The sequence below is a fragment of the Crinia signifera genome, chromosome 1 (assembly GCF_055691185.1).
Source record: "Crinia signifera chromosome 1, ASM5569118v1, whole genome shotgun sequence".
NCBI lineage: Eukaryota > Metazoa > Chordata > Amphibia > Anura > Myobatrachidae > Crinia > Crinia signifera.
Genome location: NC_139217.1, coordinates 186,482,370 through 186,503,549, shown reverse-complemented (window position 1 = coordinate 186,503,549; position 21,180 = coordinate 186,482,370).

The following is a 21,180-nucleotide window of genomic DNA, read 5'->3' as shown; positions in this document are numbered from 1 at the left end:
TGATTCCTATGGAAAAATCGGGTCATCGCATCGCATCCGATGGTCGCATGCGATGCGATGCGATGTACCCGATTTAGAAATCGGTAGCCCAGATACTACATAAGTACCATTTGTTTAATAAAACTCCCCCACATCTTTTAGCTCTCTATGCCCCCTCCTGCCGTGTCCTACTTTAAGATCTGATGCTATGATACCTTATTGGTGTAAGTGTATAGTGCATAAAATAATCGAGCTGTTTGCTAAGATATGCATATATAAATAGGCTGATACATTTACTTATGCCTTTAGACTATTTTTCATGTTTAAATATGGCCTTTATCCCTAGGTTTATTATGCACACATTATTCATCCCCCTTATGTATGTATATGAATACACCAATCCCTCTTCTTATCTCTTATTGCAATAATTAATAATAATAATAAAATAAAAAATAATAATAAAAAATAATAAAAAACTAGAAAACTACTTTCTATATGTACATTATGTTGACTAGTGGAAGTTTATTTATATATGTTTTGCAACATATTGTGGAGCAATTTGACCAGTATCGATATGCACCATGTATGGTATACATATTGAAAATACCCTGCTGATTTATGTTGGATATTGCGACCTGCACCTTTAAATGTTTATTCCATTGTCAACGTGATCAGATTCTGCTAATAAACTTAGCAGTAATAGTGGCACTGCTATAACATTGTATAGAACAATATATATATATTTTTAATGTATGTTTTTTAGTACTGTATCATGTCTTTATATACTTACCTAGTTTAGATACCGTGAATCTATCCTGCATAGCAAGAAAACCAAAATACTTAAATGCTTTTTAAAGAATGTATGTGATTTTAGAAATGTATAGAGCTAAACATGCGGAATGACAACTTGCTATATAGGCACAAGAGCGTAACAGAACACCTTTATAAGGGAAAATGAAACCCTAAGCACTTTGAATGAGATAGCCATCACCTGAGACTGAGGTGATTATCCAACAAGAAACACCTGCACAAATAAGTAGAGCATCTATTTAAGCTGGGCATGGAGAATGAACTCCATACCTGGTTGAGAAAGCCGCTCAGTGTGCGGCGAAACGCGTTCCAAAGGATACCTGGATTACCTGCCCATGTAACCCGCCTACCATTGCCTACAGAGAGGGAAGATTGCCTCCACCAGCCGCAGACTTTTCCCCCCACTGCAGACGCTGTGGCAGAGCGTCGCGTGGTTGAAAACATCAGGAGAAACAAACTGCGGCGAGGAGACGGCACTTGCCGGGAACCACAGCCGGCTGCACACATTACATCATTTGAGCCAGCCGAGAGGTACGGAGCGAGCAGGCGCTGCGGCGCAGATCCATCTGCATACTATCTTGACCCCTGCCTACGCTACAGAGCGGTAAGAATCATCTTTGGTAACAGGACGGACACTGTCACTGACACCCTTGTGACAGAAGTCCTGTTCCCATTCTGTGACTGTCACATTCCACCTAAAAGCAAGGCGCCATTGCTGCAGCTGCTAAAGTGTGCACACTAGCCAATTTATCATTGTGAACTATTTCTGTCCTGAAAAGGAGAAAGGACACTATGAAAAATTGGACTGATACTTATTCAATCCTTATTCCCGCTTCAATATTAAGGGGAAAAGTATTTCCAAGTGCTTATTTCCAGTGGTCACGTATTAGTGTCCTAGTGACACTTCAGTTTTTAGATTGTTTGATTATATGTATGTACTGTTGTGCTATATGTTTGTTTTTAATAATTTGTAAATTTCTCTTGTTTCACCCAAGTGCCCCACGTTTTTTTCTAATCTCTGGGAAAGTCTTTCATCTGCTGGTTATACCAGCAGATGAACGGCTTTCAGGACGGCTTTGCATAACGCTCTGCTATGCAATGCCGTCCTCCCCCTCCCTTGGCGCCGGGCAGGGGGAAAGCTGCTCAGTGTGTATGCACTGAGCGGCTTTCCCCGCAGCAATGATTTTCATCATCGCTGTTCATACACGCTGGGCATAGTCGCCCAGTGTGTATGGACCTTTAGTCAATAGTGTCTAGCATAGATTGTTTAGAATAGTGACTGTGCCGGCAAGGCAATTTTGAATAGATCATAGACTATCATTACTTAGACAAAATTGCTTAGTCAAAATCTCCAGTGCATCTAGCCAAAATCTCTCTCAAAATTGCTTAGGGGGGCACTGAACGATTTGAGCACTTGATCATTCATCCACGTGCACTGTAATGATATTGTGAATCATATAGTCTGTCCCCAGCTTTATAATTTTAAGTTGTGATACCGTTTCTAAGAGGAATCCAATTATGTGTGAATTGGTTGTTGAAGAAAGACCCTGCAACACCAGTAACTTACCAATTTGTCACTTACACATTCATAGGAGATGATTAGGGTTACTTGTGGACTGTTTTTTAGGGAAGGGGAAACAGAATTCTAGTCATGAGCTGAACAGTTTAGAGAAGCCACTTGCACCAAGCTTCAAAAAGTGCTAAAGTGGAGAGTGTTAAACAACCAGCTAATCAGCTCCTTACTCTCATTTTACATGCTGGGTTTGAAGAATGATAGTTAGGAGCTGATTGTCTGTTTTTATATTACTCTCCACTTTATCATTTTTGAATCTTGATGCATCTTGCCCTAGGACTGGTTGACATTGTGGAAAGGGGACCCCACACTGACTGTCTCTCTACCATGTTTTCACCAGTCCTGGATAGTTTAGCCTAGTGGTGGTTAAAAAAAGTGGGGGGAACCCCACATCATTTTTCCTTGATTTTTTTTCACTACCAGCCTTGCTTTAAAGGTTTAAGGCTGGTTTTCAGTTATGGGTAGACTTCCACAGAATGTTTTTTGTTACGTTGGATCACAATATTGAACAGAAAGATGGCAACTGGGTCATGAACATCACAACACATGGCTACAGGCTGGAATTCTCTTACTAACCTCCCAGTTCTTAATGATTGTACCGGTTCCTTGCATCAAAGAGGTCACGGATTCGATCCCAATCTTTTTGTCTTACCCAAACCAGATGGATCAGTACGTCCCATATTGAGCCTCAAGTCCTTGAATCTTTATATCACGTACCACAAATTCAAGGGCAGTAGCGCATGCAGGGGGGGTTTCTGAGTACCCAGCAACCCCTCCAGGAGTCTAACAGCACTAGGCTGAAAGATGAGGGTCCCCTCTTTCCATGGGTACAAGAATTTTAAAAATCGGCCCTTGGGAACCGGAGATATCTGACTTCAAAGCAGTGGTCCCCATCCAAGCCTGTTAATTGCTTTCCCAGTCAGATATTTCAGGTTCTGTCTGATGTAGAGTTTTTATGAGTGTATATTCCAAAAGCTGGGACTCTCCCCCTTTGAAGAGCACTAGTAGCTTGTCTCTACTGTTCCCAGAACCAGAGATATCAGCCTTCCAGCAGCTGGTTACTGCTCCAGCTCCACACACCTGGTATGTAGTTTTATATTCTCATTGGCAGATTGCTCTGTCTCCTGAACTCTGATCCCCTAGTCCCCAATACAATTTGCTAGGTGGGATTCTCTAGTTTTTAATTCCATTAAAATCTAAGAAATCTATTTTCGGGAACTGGAGATATCTGCAGTCAAGCAAGCTGTCCTCCCACCTGAAAATTATGAATAATAAGCCCACTCCACTATACAGTATATATTTATTATTATTATTATTTATATACATTTGGTCTATCTATAATACTTTAACTGACCCAGCTTTGCTCCGCCCCTCTGGAAACCCCCTTCTGAAAATCCTGCGTTTGCCCCTGAAGGTGGAGTCCATCCATTCAGTTATCGCAAGCTTAGAACCAGGGGAGTATCTACTCTTGCTAGACATAAAGGAGGTATACCTGCATGTGCTGATTTGGAAACAACACCAGAGTTTTATGCGATTAGCGATTCAGGACTTACAGTTCTAGTTCAGGGCTCTTCCCTTTGGCCTGTCATCAGCTCTGCATGTCTTTACAAAGATTATGGCATGCATGGTTGTGTCTCTTTGTCAACAAAGTATTACCATCATCCCATATTCAAACTATCTCCTCCTAAAAACATCTTCACCAGACAAGGGCCCTTATTCTGATCTGATTGCAGTACAAACTTGTTCTCAAAATGGGAAAAACCATGTGCACTGCAGGTGGGGCAGATGTAACATGTGCAGAGAGAGTTACATTTGGGTGGGGTGAGTGAAATCTAAATTGCAGTGTAAAATTAATGCAGCCAGTATTTACCCTGCACAGAAACAAAATAATTCACAAAAACCTAACATCTCCACATGTACCAAAAGGTAACATTGTCTCCAGAGACTCGTCTGTCACTGCTATTGTGGTAGCCCATGGAGAACTTATTCCAAGGTCAACGGTTTGCTACACATACTTACAATCAGGATGCTGGCTGTTAGGATTCTCTTATATTTCAGAGTTTTGGAATTCTTGATGGGTTTCTGGCTCTGTGATTCTGTCAATCGGCATCCCGACCACCGGTATTCTAACTGCATTCCACTAGTGCATAGAAAATGTGTGCATGGTTAGCAGACTATTTAGAGAAAACTCGGGCCACTTTCAGACTAGCAGCCTAAAATCATGTCAAAGGGGTTGATTCAGGTTGGCTTGTTAGGCAGCAGTCGTTCGCTGCCTAGCGAGCCCCTTCACATTGGCTGCCGCCTGGTCGAATGCCCGAACATGCGCCCCATCTGCCCCCACCGCTGAATGCCCTCGGTACCATGCGAGCAGATGTACGCGATCACATCCCCTCGCTTGCGACTGAAGGGGAGAGAAATCATTCAATGGTCGCTGACCATCGAATAATTTTTATCCCCATCGGAAATAAAAGTAAGTCTGTAACTTAACAGTCAGGAGCTGATTGGCCGGTGATAAAGTACCAGGCATTATGGGGGTTATTCTGGTTTGATCGGTTCTGTTTTTTTTCTTCTGCGCATGCGTACCGGCTTCAATGCGCATGTGCAACGACAGCACACCGCACGCTGACGGACTGCTTGAAAAAGTCTCCAGTGCTTTGGAGACGAAACGCGTTGCCCCTTCCGCCAGAACTGTTTGCAAACTTGTTTGCAAACTTGGTATCGACTTCCGCCCACTTCCCCAGAGACTGGAGCCGCATCTACATCTACATCCGGCTACGCTTCCGCCCTTACCCAGCGTGCGCCTGCTCCCATACGGGAGATTGTCAACATCTCGGCACACAGCTTGAGAAGCTACACTTACTTCCCTGCAAAACCACGTGGACGCCGGCGCCTACCTCCACACGGGAGGCTGTCAACATCTAGACACACTACCTGCAAAGCAACTCACAGTGTTGCCGCTTCAATCCACAGAGGTGTCATTACTCCACCGCAAAACCTGTGAGTGTTACCATACCCGATATTACAATACGGGCTGCCTATAATTAGGCTTATTAACTGTGTCTATCTGCCTACTAACACGCTGGTACAGCAATTTGCTCTAAAGCCTCTACCTGCATGAATTTTCTGCGTGTCAGCTTACTCGCTAACCCAGGTCCGGCTTTGGCTTAACTCTTCATCTGCCGTTGCATAAACTCTCCTAACCGTGTGTATATTAACTGGCTTCTCTCTGAGGGGATTTCTCCCATTTCTGACCTTGAAAAATCTTTCCCGCTGGGACGCCAGCATACCCATATATGTGATCATACCAAGTCTGCTTTTTACCTTACAGTTATTGTACTGGCCCTGTTACAAATGTTATATATGAGTATATGAGTGCTTGTCTATATATGTATTATATTCCAATTTGTGTTTTTATACCAACCTGAGACTTATTATTATTTTTGTCTATATAAAATTCAATTGTTTTAAACACAGCGTGTCCTCCTCATTTTGCTTGGTGTGCCATATACCTCAGATCATCTACATTTATACTGTCCTAAATGACAGCGCAGTGGGTAACCCCAAACAACGCTGACGGAACTATCTGATCAAAAAGTCCTGTCCGATCAGAGACGAACAAAGTTGGCATAATGTGGGCGTTTTTAGGGAAGAGGCCATAAAATAGGGCAAAACTGGACGTATCCCTGGGCGTTCATGTGGGTGTGTACTCAAACTGCACGGAGGTGCATCCGCCTCACTCGGGGAGTGGTCGGGACGCTTCTGCCCCAAAACCATCAGACCACCAAAGAATGCTCCATGGCACTCTAAGACCATCCGCCAGAGTCCGGCCGCAATCGGTCTGCTAATTAACGTGCAACACACCTACAGTACTGACACCTGAACACAATAATAAGCAATTTAGTTAATAAGCTAATTTGAGTACCTGCAAGCCATACACAGCCCTGAAACACATTGGAAGATTCACTTTCTACACTTTACACCGTTCCAAGGTAGGATTGTTTGTATTGTTTTGTAGGCCAAATACACATGTTGGAATATGTGTAATTACATACCTCCCAACAGTCCCGATTTCAGCGGGACAGTCCCGATTGTCAGGGCCTGTCCCGCTGTCCCACCCGCGGGCGGCAGTGTCCTGCGGTGTGGGGGGGCTGTTGGGAGTCCCCCCTGTCGGCTGCTAAACAGCGGGGAATAAACGCTGTGCGCATGCGCACAGCGTCTATTCCGCAGCCAGGGGGCTGGGGGCATGGCTAGAGGCTCACAGAGCCTCTGGGTCATGCCCCCATAGCGGCAAAATGGGGGCGTGGCCTCGCGGGAGAGCCGCTAGTATAGGCCACGCCCCCAAAATTAGGCCACACCCCCCGAAATTTCCGGCGCGCAGGAACTGCGTCCTGCATCGACGACGACAAAAGTTGGGAGGTATGTAATTAGGTCTCTTTTAAACATCAATACCGTTCATGCAAGTGTGCCTGTCATGTTAGGACAACAGAACACACCATTCACAGGAGTCGACATGTGCCAACTTTCACAATTCAACAAAAACATACACTTCACATCATTAAATGACACACCTCTATCGGCTGCAACAACACCACTGATGTGTTTATAAACCGTTTTTCCTTTCAATGTTCAGAAATAGGTGCTGCTCATGCACACATTATGGGAAACAAGTAACAAGCTTACAAATTGTTACCTTGGACACTGTTATTTTAGCAGACAATCTGCTCCTAACTGTATGTTTCACACTATGTATGTAAGATGGCAGGTAGGACATGATTGCCACCACCTATATCTGGTTAAGGATTCCTACATCTGCCCACCACTCTGTAACATGAAATTTGGGAGCTTATTAGGTGACTGTTTTCCACTCTCCATTTTTACACTTTTGGAGGAAATACACATTTTTCCCTCTACCACTCGCTATCACCATCCATCACTGCTGTTTGGGAAGTGTGCACACATCTTTATTCCTCTCTTACAAACTTCACATTAACCCATCACTTCATCCACTTCAAGACCCTACACAGTATGTGTGTGACACATACACACAAATAATTAATTAATGTTCAACACTGCACACAAAACTTGTTCATTTAAGTGCTTTGTTAAATTTTTATTGCCACTTTTTAATAATATATATTTTTTTAAACGGTGCATAGTCGCACTGCCTTTTGGTGGGGGGGGGGGGGGGGTTTGTTTGTTTGTTTGTTTTATATTCCTTCTTATTTTTATTTTGTTTATTATAACTTCTAACAAACATAAATTGGATATTGTTAACATTTCCTGAAAATGTATAAGATCTTCCACGACATATTTTTCTTTGTAAGACAATTTCCAATGTACTGTACTTCACATTATTTGTCATTTCAAAATTTGACTATGCTCTCTTATTTTGTACCTGTTGCATTTGGTGCTGCAATAAAAATATATTTGAAAAAAACCTGACAGAACAAAATGTGCCATTAAATGAAACATGTGAGACACAACAGGTGCGTGCTGAAATTAAAGCACACCCCAGCATAGGATCTGCATCATGCAGGAATTATGCTAGGCGTTGGATTTTGGTACCCGTTGCACGGGAATAGAATAAGTTCTCCCACAGGAAGTGGCCCTCCAGAGCAAAGGAGAAGATTTGGGTCAAACCACACACAAAGTCAATAAGGTGGCACCAAATTATTTCTTCCGCCCTTTTTTCCCCTTGGGTGGTGGGGACTTGGGGGCAGCCGGTCTTCGTCCTTGTCGGCCCTTCTGGCAGCACGGGTGGGGCGGCTAATGGATTGGCTGCCTGGCCCGCTACAAGCGCCCTGGTGCTTTTGGCAAGATCCGGCAGAATGTCATTCTGGCGGCTGGTGTGCTGCGCAAGATTGTTAATGGCAGCCCCCAGAGTGTCATTCTGGCGGCTGGTCTGCTGCCCCATATTACTAATGGCAGCAACCACCTTGTCCATTAATACCACTTAGCGCTCATAGCGTTAAGCACTCTCCACCCCTTGCTTTAAAATGTTGCTCAGCAGCTGGGCTTGGATGGTCTCCTCAGGCTGTGTGGCAGCCTGCTGTTTTTGTGGGCCTGAAGGGGAAGCTGCTGGTGACAGTGGAGGCTCCTCCTCAGCTATGAAAATAAAAAAAACATGGCACCATCACATCAATAAACAATGTATGTTAACAAAAACAATAAAATTGCCAAATTTACCTGCTAACTCTGCAGCAAAAACCTCCACCGGGAGCTCACTATCCATGTTAGCTACCCCCCTGATCTCTGCCTCATCGATCACATCCAATGCAGTACCCTTCAGTGGGGTCATCTCCAGCTGTGATGGCATAGGGCCACTCCCAGTGGTCATGCTGTGGATCCACCTGTCACTCAGCTTCCTCTTCAGCCCACACTTGAAGTCCTGCCACCTAAAAAAAACAAAGTCAATAATGTATAATTTCTACATATCTCATGGCATCTGCTACCACACATCATTACTATTGAAAAGTTAGCATTGTGGCTGGTATGGAATGGATCAATGTAAGTTAGCAGCTTCAAAAATTTTGCATCCATAAAACAGCAACACACTATCACATATTTCCAACTATTGAAGGGTAACAACATGTTTGGTAAAGTTTCAGTAAGAGGAGTCATGCCACACATTTATTTTTGGCTATTTTTTCCACACCCAATTATGGGTGAAACATCACATACACCACAGTAACCCAAAGGCGGCACTCAGTGCACCACAACACTCCAGGTTATAACTATATCCATGACTCAGCACAGATGGTTAAATCAGACTGATTTAGTTACTAAATGAAGTCACAACATATTAACAAACACACCTTTATACTAAATGGTATATCCAATTTTTATATTTGTAGACAAATAACTACATATCAGTTCAAACAACACACTTGCCTTTTGCACACAGACTTCACATGCGTCTGCAGTGGTGCCACCTTATTGACTTCATCTGTAATTTGTCCCCAAATCTTCTCCTTCGCAGAGGGGGTCAGCTTCCTGGCGGTTAACTCAATCCATTCCCGTGCTCGGGGTACCAAAATCTGTAGCTCAGGCTCCAGAAATTCAGTGTTCTTGTGTTTTTTGCTGGGATCCTGGCTAGCACGCTTCCTAGATGATGTAGGCCAATTGCTTAGGTGGGCAGTCACCTCAGCAGGCACCTGCTGGGTCTCAGATGTTTCAAGTAATGGCACATCTGGTTCTGCCTGGTTGCTTGGCCCGATTGAGCCACAGAACTTGGGCCTGCCTCTGGCTGTGAGGCTGACCATTGGGCCGCGGCGCTCTCTCCTCCTCCTCCTTTCCTCTGCCTTCCTCTGTATAGCTTCTGTCATGGATTGGAGCTTGGCTAAAATCAGCTCTTGGTCAGAGCCAGACCCATCAGACCCAGAGTCAGACATGTTTGCAGCAACCTTCCCTTCTAGGTGACCACCTATATACATGCAGCCTCCCGCCTTTTTAAATTTTTTTTTATTTAAAGCGAAACTCCTGCCTTAACGCACCTGTGCATGCTCACACACAGGCTCTGTATAATATGTGGACCATGGCCCAATGTGATCAACAGTCATTCTTCATTCACTATGTAGGTAGAGTTTGTGTATATGTGTTTGTGTGTTTTAGTGTTATAATGCAATCCGGATTGAAATGCCATGCCACAGTTTCCCAAAATGGACACCAGAACAGATCTCATTAGGTGATATGTATATTCATTTGTAGGTATGGTTGCATGAATATGCGAAATAATCGGCGAAAAAAATGCTCGTAGGTAGGGCAGCTGTTTTTTTGTGTGTGGTATAATTCATACGTAGGAATAGTACCCTACATGGACGGTATGTGTAAGCATGTGTACGCCTGTGTAGATGTAAAGGGTGGCGTAAATTTTAACGCACACATACTGTTAATATTGAAAGGATTAATAAAGTTTAATTCAAATATGAATGTTTCCAACCAATCAGTGAACAGACTACCTTATATATGTACCTGCAATTATGTGCTGCGCCATTGCCAATATTTCTTCCATTAGGGCCGCACCCTTTTCCCTGAGGGAACTAGTGGCCCGCGTGGAGGTTACGGACCACTGCCTGGGGCCCATGGGCCCCTATATCAGCAATGCTTATAAGCACCAGGCCTACTATGCGGCTCGGCACAGAATCAGGAACAGGACGGGAGTCTGGCGAACCGACGCTCAGCTCGAGCGGTGGTGGTCGGATTTGCGGAGGAGACAGCCGGATCTGCTGGGAAGGATCCGCCGTCATGTCCGCCACTGTAAGTAGTTTATACATTAATGTATGTGCGAATGTTTGCAAATGTATGCAAATGTATGCTAAATATGTGTGTGTGTATGTATGTGTGTGTTTGTGTGTTTTGTAAGTTTTAAACACGCAATAACAAATTATAAATTGTGTTTGTTGTTTTAATGACTAACTGTTTTTTCCTCATTTCATATCCCACCACCTTCAAAAACAATTCAAACAACATTCACATAGCAGCACGCGCCAGGGCACGCATCCGGGCACAAGAAGCAAAAGAGCATGTGGAGGAGGCACCAGTGCAAGAGGAGAAGGAGCACCAACAGGATGATGCCCTCATCCACTCCCCTTCCCCCATCCACTCCCCTGCCCCCACCCACCCACTCCTCTACCACCACCCACTCTCCTGCCTCCATCCACTCCTCTACCACCACCCACTCCTCTACCACCACCCACTTACGTGCCTCCATCCACTCCTCTCCCTACACCCACTCCTCTTCCTCCATCCACTCCCCTTCCCCCATCCACTCCCCACCCCCCCACCCCATTTCCAACCCGCCTACTACTCACCACCCCCAACCCCTACCAATCCCCCCCCCACAACCTTCATCCCTACTCCCATCCCTGCCTCCTCCCTCATTGGTCCCCCATCCCCAACCAGGCCAAATCAGGACCTCAAATGAGGAATGGCAATGGCAGACGTAAGTAAACAATGTGCCTAATGTTGACATACATATTTACATTCACTACACCCACATATGTGCAATCCAAAACATTGTTAGTTCCTCCACATCACTTCAGTCCCACCGTGACCTGTGGGGTGTCCTCCTCCAGGAACAATGGGTCCCTTGGTGTAGGTTTGGAGTGTGGACATGCCTCACCCCTTCAGTGATTGACATACCTTACATCCATTGAAAGATCCTAAAAAGTGGTGTTTAACTCATAGTGCTCAAGCTGTTGTGGAACTACACTTCCCAGCATGATCTTCAACATACATTTATATATTGGGTTGTTAATACTGTGGCAGGCCATGCTGGGACATGCATTTCCACAACAGCTGGAGGCCCATGAGTTTGACACCACTGTCCTACAGTTTGAGAAGGATAATGTGGTTAAGCATCAACAATGTAATGATCCTTACACTACATAGGTTAGTTCAGAGGTTTGAGCTGTTTTCCCCAACACAAACTTCCCAATTGTGATGCTGCAAACATTCAGCAAAGAAGGCGGAGGGCACTTATTTGAAGTCATGTCATATATATTTGTGTCAACATCATAGTAGTTTGTAACATCTTCACAGCAGGTCCATCTTCAATGCTCTTTTAAAATGTGTGTGTCCTTCACATTTCACTGACAGCTTATTCTTCATTAAAAACAGAAAAATAATTTGTGTTTAACTTATAAAAAACTAAAATCATTTTTTTCCTCCCCAACAGAAAATCAACAGCACCAGGAGGAGTTGGCCCACACGGTGGGTGAATTACAGTGGGCATTAAGGTATGTGGCCAACCTACTTGGCCGCCTGCATGGCCTCATTAATAATTTTTTTTTTTTTGCATTATTATTTTTGTTTTTAAAATTAAAGTTTTGGAAAAGTTAGCAGTAGTCTGTGGTTTTTATAGTATTATGTTAGAGTGTTTGTAAGGTCATGTGGACATAGGTACATATACACATGTGTAATGTAACTTATATACGTAATTTCAAGTGAAGGGTAACAAATGAATGTTGTGTGAATGTGTGGGTTGTAGGGTTAAATAACACATAGGGAAAAAATATTAGTATTTTTCCCTACGACTGCATACGGCTGTTTCAGCCGTATGCAAAGTCGTGTTCCGGAGGGTAATTTACAAAGCAGTCATATATGACTGCTTTGTAACCCTCCTATGTCGTAGTAATTCGTATTAACGGACGTATATACGGCTGCTAATACGAATTAGTGGAGGCAGTCTGCACGGATCAGTCAGATCCGTGCAGGCTGCAAGGTGTAAAAATAAAATTGAAAAATAAATAATAATAAAAAAAACAGCGTGGGGTCCCCCCCCCCAAGGCTGTAACCAGCACCAGGCTGAAAGAGCCGGGGCTGATGGAGTTGCCGGAGTGTCACAGAAGGTGACAGAAGACCAGGACTATGTCGGATCAAGACTTCAGAGCTTCCATGGTGGACCTGGGTGAGTAGGATTTCCTTCCACAGGTCCCCCATGGATTTCTTCGGACCAGATGGACGACGACAGACGCCGCGACACAGACGCTGTCGACATGGAGCCCACCACCGACATGGAGCAAGACAAGGCACCGGATCAAGATCCTGGGACCTACCTACGGGATCAAGATAGGTAAGTATCAGTATGTGTGTAATGTATGTATTAAAGTTTTATTTTTCTTATGTGTCAGTGTGTATTTATTTAACTATTTTTTTTACTGTGGAACTACAAAAGAAGGCGGAGGGCACTTATTTGAAGTCATGTCATATATATTTGTGTCAACATCATAGTAGTTTGTAACATCTTCACAGCAGGTCCATCTTCAATGCTCTTTTAAAATGTGTGTGTCCTTCACATTTCACTGACAGCTTATTCTTCATTAAAAACAGAAAAATAATTTGTGTTTAACTTATAAAAAACTAAAATCATTTTTTTTCCTCCCAAACAGAAAATCAACAGCACCAGGAGGAGTTGGCCCACACGGTGGGTGAATTACAGTGGGCATTAAGGTATGTGGCCATCCTACTTGGCCGCCTGCATGGCCTCATTAATAATTTTTTTTTTTTGCATTATTATTTTTGTTTTTAAAATTAAAGTTTTGGAAAAGTTAGCAGTAGTCTGTGGTTTTTATAGTATTATGTTAGAGTGTTTGTAAGGTCATGTGGACATAGGTACATATACACATGTGTAATGTAACTTATATACGTAATTTCAAGTGAAGGGTAACAAATGAATGTTGTGTGAATGTGTGGGTTGTAGGGTTAAATAACACATAGGGAAAAAATATTAGTATTTTTCCCTACGACTGCATACGGCTGTTTCAGCCGTATGCAAAGTCGTGTTCCGGAGGGTAATTTAAAAAGCAGTCATATATGACTGCTTTGTAACCCTCCTATGTCGTAGTAATTCGTATTAACGGACGTATATACGGCTGCTAATACGAATTAGTGGAGGCAGTCTGCACGGATCAGTCAGATCCGTGCAGGCTGCAAGGTGTAAAAATAAAATTGAAAAATAAATAATAATAAAAAAAACAGCGTGGGGTCCCCCCCCCAAGGCTGTAACCAGCACCAGGCTGAAAGAGCCGGGGCTGATGGAGTTGCCGGAGTGTCACAGAAGGTGACAGAAGACCAGGACTATGTCGGATCAAGACTTCAGAGCTTCCATGGTGGACCTGGGTGAGTAGGATTTCCTTCCACAGGTCCCCCATGGATTTCTTCGGACCAGATGGACGCCGACAGACGCCGCGACACAGATGCTGTCGACATGGAGCCCACCGCCGACATGGAGCAAGACAAGGCACCGGATCAAGATCCTGGGACCTACCTACGGGATCAAGATAGGTAAGTATCAGTATGTGTGTAATGTATGTATTAAAGTTTTATTTTTCTTATGTGTCAGTGTGTATTTATTTAACTATTTTTTTAATGTGGAACTACAAGTGCCAGCGAGCCCTTTAATGCCCCGCAGGCTGGGACTTGTGGTTCTCCAAGCCTCAGCTTGCGGGGGAGGCTTGCTGGGACTCATAGTTCCACAGTTTAAAACAATAGTTTTTACATCTATTTTTTTACACTGAATCAGCCCGGTGACCACCGCGCACAGGGCCACCGGGGACAGCACCAGGCTTCAGCCTGGTCAGGTAAGTCCTGGAGGGGGGGACCCCTTTATTGGGGGGGTCCCCACTCCCCCAGGGCCCCTGGCCAGGCTGACTGGTCAGAGGGATAATGCTTTGGCCGGGGGGGACTTGTGTAAAAAGTCTCCCCCCGGCTGTGGCATTACCCTGCTGGCTGGTTTGGCCTGGGGCTGGTTCTTAAAATACGGGGGACCCCTACTCATTTTGTCCCCTGTATTTTGGGAACCAGCCCCAGACCTGGAGCCTGGGGCTAGTTTTAAAAAATCGGGGAACCCCTATTTGTCGGGTTTCCTGATTTTTTATTACCGGCCCCGGCTCTTTCAGCCTGGTGCTGGTTACAGCTGTGGGGGGGAGCCCACGCCATTTTTTTAAAAAATTTATTTATTTTTCTATTTTTTTTTACACTAAAGCAGGGGTGGGGAACCTCAGGCCCTGGAGCCGTATGCGGCCCCCGTAGCCGGTCTGAGTGGCCCTCCCACCCGCCTGGCAGCTTTGCCGGGAGTCAAGTACAGGGGAATTCTCGCGAGCGGTCGGTAGTTCTCGCGAGATTCCTCTTAATCGACATCAGCCGGAGACTGTCAGTCCTATTCAGCGGCAGCTGCCGGAGCGTGGGACGGCTGCGGCAGGACAATTTGTAAGAGATATTTTTACATATGGCACCTGAAGGTTTTTTTCCCCCATACAAACGGCCCTTGGCACAAAAAAGGTTCCCCACCCCTGCACTAAAGCCTGCACGGATCTGACTGATCCGTGCAGGCTTAAAGCAAATACGACAGGTAAAATAAGGTGTATTTTCCTGCTGTGTTTTCGTGGCTGTTTCACGCCAATTTTCAATACGGCTGCTTAGTAAATCAGGAACCACCATTCTTTTGAATGGTGATTCCTGTCGTATCCTATCGATGGTGTAGACCAGTGGTCTCCAACCTGTAGCTCGTGAGCTACCAGTAGCTCATGGTCATAGTATGGGTAGCTCGGCTAGCTACAGTACTGCTGTCAGCTGGAATTAAGTGCCTGAAATCAGGACCTGAATCTGGAAGCCACCACAAGGCAGGAAGAGAGAACCCGGAAGCCACCGGCAACTGCAGAGGGATCCAGTGTCATTGTCCCATAGCAGACTGGAGGCTGCCCTGGGGACCCACGAAGATGCACACAATTGGTAACCACTGGTGGGAGACAGCAGAACAGCTGACACTCCCTCAGAGACAAGTGGGAAGGTAGTTGGGAGTCACTGCGAGGTGGAGAGGGAATCTGTTGGAAGTTGGCCTGGCAGGTACGGGGACCACATGAGAAATTAGCAGATTTTTCTAAAAAAACATTTTTAGTAACTCTTAAAGCGGTTTCATTTTTCTTGAGTAGCTCACACCCCAAATTAGGTTGGCGACCACTGGTGTAGACATTCGTATTTGTAAATACAAATACGAATGTGCCATCTTTAGGAATACGAATTATTGTATTTTCGGGATAGTAAATCCCAAAAATACAAATGTGTAAAAAATAGGTGTAATTCTGCCTACGAATACACCTATTTTTTACGAATTCATATTAGTAAATTTCCCCCTTTATTTCTAGTACAACTTATCATCTATATATATATATATATATATATATATATATATATATATATATATATATATATATATATATATATATCTATGTGTGTGTGTTTAGTGTCCGTGTGTCCCTGAAACACTACCATCTGTTGGCAGCGAGTGAAACTACATCTTTCTCTCTCACACATGCACAAACACAGAGGCAATCACAAGGTGGCAGACTAGCTTTTGAAGCATTTGCTTCGAGTGGATTTACTAGTTACAAATAAAAGGCTTTCACACACACACTGGCTGTGAATGGAAATTTTACATAAACATCTATTTGCAGCCTGCGGGGTAACACCCACATCATTAGATGGTTGCCGACATCATCGGCCCATTAGCATGAGAGCGCCCAGCGTTCTCATTGGAATGCCCATGAAATGCTGGGCATTCCGATATGCTAATGGATGCCCCACCACCCCCACTGCCCTCCGCTCGCAAGGATGGGTACTTGCACCCAGGGAACAGTTTGTTCGCCGTGGTCACACGCACCCAGCACATGTACGTGCGCAGAAATGCACATGGGCAAAGACAGAACATCAGCCCCTGCAAACGCACGCGGCCGTGCGAACAGACCTGAATAAGGTCCTGTGTTTGTGCTCCCATCATCCCATGTATGTTACTCTGTGTATGTCCTTTTGACACCCTGTATACAGTACCTCCTGCCACTCCTCTGTTATTGAGTCCATGCCCCTTTTCTTGTAACTAGTACCACTAACCTCCCCAGTGGCGTAGCTACGTTTTGGGCGCCCCCCGCCAAGCACCCCTACCCCCCCGCCCCGCCGCCCATGCAAACCCCCCCTCAATCCCCCACAGCCTTACCTATCGCGCTGGTCCCGGCGGCTCCGTTCTTCTGCTGAGGACCACCAGAAAATGGCCGCCCCCATACAGCAGACAGTTTTAGAGAACTGTGTGCTATATGGGGGCAGCCATTTTGTAGTGGTCCTCAGCAGAAGAACGGAGCCGCCGGGACCAGCGAGATAGGTAAGTTTGCGGGGGATTGGGGGGGGGGGGTGTTTAACTATAGCACCGCAGCCCCCGGCGCCCCCACATGCACAGCGCCCCCCCCTCCCGCGGTGGCGGGGGCTGCGGTGCTATAGTTACGCCGCTGAACCTCCCCTATCATAGTGCTTGTGTCATTTTCTTCTGAATCCACCCCTGCTACGTCTGTTTGGCATAATTTTAAATGGCATTTATGTGACAATTATGTATAAGGGGTGCTACTACTGTGGGTATTATTTGTATAAGCTGCAGTACTACTGCTCACATTATGTGTAAATGAGCCTTTACTACAGTATGCATTGCGTATAAGGGGTACTACTACTGGCTTAACACATATAAAGACTGTGTGGCATAATGTATATAAGGGATACTACAGTGTAGCATAACATGTATAAGGGGTGCTACTGTGTGGCGTAATGCATATTAGGGTGTCGTAATCCTGTCATTACTCTTCTTATTGTAGTACCTGGTTTTATGATTATCTCTGCCATTGGTCATACATTCCAGATGTGTCTTTGTTGCTGGGTTTGACAAAGTTCTACAGTTTCAAGTATATCCTGTTTGGCTGAGTCCATAAGCTGCAGTCTGTGTTGCTAATTGCTTATGATCCACCTATGTGTGTAATCCACAGAATCCTGTTTTCAGCAATGTTATCCTTGATCAACTGGTCTCTCTGTATATTGCTCTAAGCTAGCAGTGAAGCTTGCACATTCTGTTCCTACACACTTCTATGAAATATCCAAAGTGTGTGTTTCAGTCAAGCAGCCAGTGCTTATACCTAGAGACTGTCAGCGCGATTAAATCCCCCTCTCTTGTATCGCTGGCATCATCCCAGTTTATCTGCAGCAGTTGTTCGTGTATCACTTGTGCTATCCCAGTTTCTGCTGCGCATCCCAACATTCCTGTATAGCGGGTATTGCTCAGCATTACAGCATTCCTATATAGCTTGTACTGCTATACATTCCAGCATTCCTGTTTTGCTGGAAAGTTACTGTTCTCAATTGTAGACCATGTGGATTGCAAAGTATGAAAAGAAAGAAAATAATTGCGAAAAACTCACAATTGACCTTTTTCATGGATTCACCTTTGCCAGGGTGACAATTTGCTTGTCTCTATCTTTTGACCATGTTAACCTTTTCTCAATCGATCAATAGTGGTTGATGTATTGATTGTTGACCAAGACACTGTCAATCCTATCAACCGGAACCCCCTGTATAGCTGGCACTGATCCCCCCCCCACCTCCAGGGAAGCTAGCCTGGCCGGACTATTTACGAGGGTAAATGCTACAGCTGCAGGGACCAATATAAGCATGTCCCCAGGTTGTGGCATTAGCTAGTGGAGCCTGGTGCTGACGTGAATTTTTCCCCTGTATTTTTTAAACCAGGACCAGTCCAAGATGGCAGTAAAAATGATTGATTATTCACTAAATTAGTAAACACAGTTAAGGTGATCATCCATAGAATGAATCTGATAGCTGTGCATGTCTAATAATATAATTGCTGCTTGCCTGTTTATTCTCTGAATCACAGGCTATGTGGGCACCCAGGTGCAGATGTTAACTTGCTGTTTCCTGGGTGTGCTACTGTGGTGTTATGATTTCTCCTTAGCTTATTTCTGACGTTGCAATTGCTGAAATGCCCATGACCCTGGCATGCCTTGACTTGATTATCAATTGAAAGTTGGATTTATACATTTATTCCTGGTTCTCTTAATACTGTCCTATTGACTAATATATAAGGCCTCACAGATAAAACCTTCTGAGTACTATGGGCTTCTTAACTAAAGGTTGTTTTAGATCGATCTTTATTGATTTTAAAAAGATGGAAATCAACCTAAATCAATATTGAGCTTCAGAGGCTATAACACACATGTACTAACAGATGAGTTTTTATATTCATTATTAAATGTTAGTACTTGTGTGTTTTAGCTCCAGAAACACAACATTGATAAAAATCAATTTTCAACGATTTTAGTTAAAAAAAAAATGGATGAAAATGAACCTTTAATGAATATTCCCCGTAATGCACATTTTAAGCTGTAATAGAAAGTCACTGGCCCGTTCTTCCATTATTCCGACTTATATAAATGTAGGAGATATAGGGGGGTATTCAATGTGAGGGTCACGGCAGTCGAGCTTGCTCGACCGCCGTGACCAGGGCCGGTGCAAGCCCCCTGCCCGCCCCAGGCAAAACCCCTCCGCGCCACCCGCCCGGGGGGGGGTGCGGGCGATACTGCTGTAGCTGATATGCAGCTTCCGGGTGCTGCGAGTCCCAATCATCCTCTCCATCCTTGCTGCATCCCCCCAGCAGGGAGCCGGCAGCTTGCACAGGGGGCAGCGTCTCCATCCTCGCTGAAATCCCCCCAGCAGAGAGCGGGCAGTGCGCGCGGGGGGCAGCGTTGCTTCACGCCAGGCGGTTTGGGATGCTTTCTGGTACCTCTCTATGGTACCTCGGTGGCTCAGTACCGCCCTTCAGTGGCCGGCGCCCTAGGCAAATGCCTAGTCCTGTCTAGTGGTGGCGCCGTCCCCCTGTTCTCGGTCAGCTCGACCGAGAACATGCAGGCCGGAGTCAATGTTCCGCCTGCCTGGGAGCGAGAAGGGGGCGTGGCCGTAGGTTGCGGCCGGGAAGAGGCGAGCTGCAGCAGGCAGCTCGTCACTTCCCGGCCGTTCTCGGCAGAACGAGCCCGACAGCTTGTGATGTCAGGCTCGTTCTGCCGAGATACCCTGATCAATGCTGTTGGGGAAGACAGCATTGAATAGGGCCCGGCGGCATCTCCCCGACGGGAGATGCTAGCCGGAGATTAAATAAACCACCATAATATTCACTCTGAACATTTTGGCTATCTTGCATTTCAGTGCAATTGCTTTGACCTGTATCTAGTAAACCATTATTTTCCTGTTTTATTACAATATTGCCATGTTTTGGATATTATTCACCTGAAATTTTTTAATATGTTGAATGAACTGAATCTTAAACAAAGTACAGCAGAATTCAAAAGTAAGAGAGCTCTGTCAGAGGTCCAAAGGCACCATGCCTGAAGTATGGCGAGTGAAGCGAGCCATGCGTGGAGACACGGTACACTTATACAGTGTCCATGTTGACTTAAGTAGACATAGACACCAAAAAAAGCATGAAAAACGCATGTCGACCTTTTTCTTGTCAACCATTTCTATGTGCACTTAATGCTATGTCAACCTAATGAGTGACCATGTCGATCTATTTCATGTGTCGACCTAGTGACTATTACAAAGATGACGTTTGACACAATAGTGCAACCAGCAGTTATTCCGCCACCTTAGTGTAGACAAAAATATTTCCTGTCTCTTATAAATATGAGTCCAAACTAAGTACAGTAAGTGGGTATTCTCCGTTCCCACCCCTCTTCCCTGTCTTTGCACTCTAGGGCTGATGTTGACTTGGGAGCAAAGCTTAAGAAAAGCTAGTACTGTTATACCCTTTTCACATAGCCACTAATTAATGGGTACTAGCCGATTTCTTGCCGGCTCGACCCGGTAATTAGTGCAATGTGAAAGGGGTTACCAGGTCCCGCAAATGGGTAGCAAAACGGCAATAAGAACCTGTAAAAAAGCATAGTTCTTACCAGATTGTTGCCGTGTTGCTTTGCAGTGTGAATGGGTTGAACGGGTCGAGCAACCCGTTTCCCATTCACACTATGGAGGAGGCAGCGCTTGGAGCGATGCCAGCTCTAAGCGCTGCCTCCTCCCCCGCCCCCGATGACACAAGGACTCCCCACCGTGCCCCCGAATGACGTCAACGAACAGACAATAATGCCGGTTCACTGAGGGGATGTGATCATCCCAAAATGCAGGGTCACGCCGGTACTGAACCGTTTCAAAGTCCAGGTGCGACCCTACAATTTGCGGTGTGAAAGCAGTATTACTTTGCACTTGTTGCACTGCAGATGGTACAGATATCGGGGCCGATTCAGGACCACTCATTGTGATCCAAATTCGGCCCCAGTCCCGATGGTCGGGGTTGGCGCCGTTCATTTTGAGGAGTTAAGTGGGCAGGCAAGAGTGTTGAATGAGATGAGGTAAAAAATGTAAATGAGGCAAGGATTGGGTGAGGGCTTGGTATGTGAGTGTGATAAGCTTAAAATAGATTCTGGAGGAGGGAGGAGCCAGTGTAG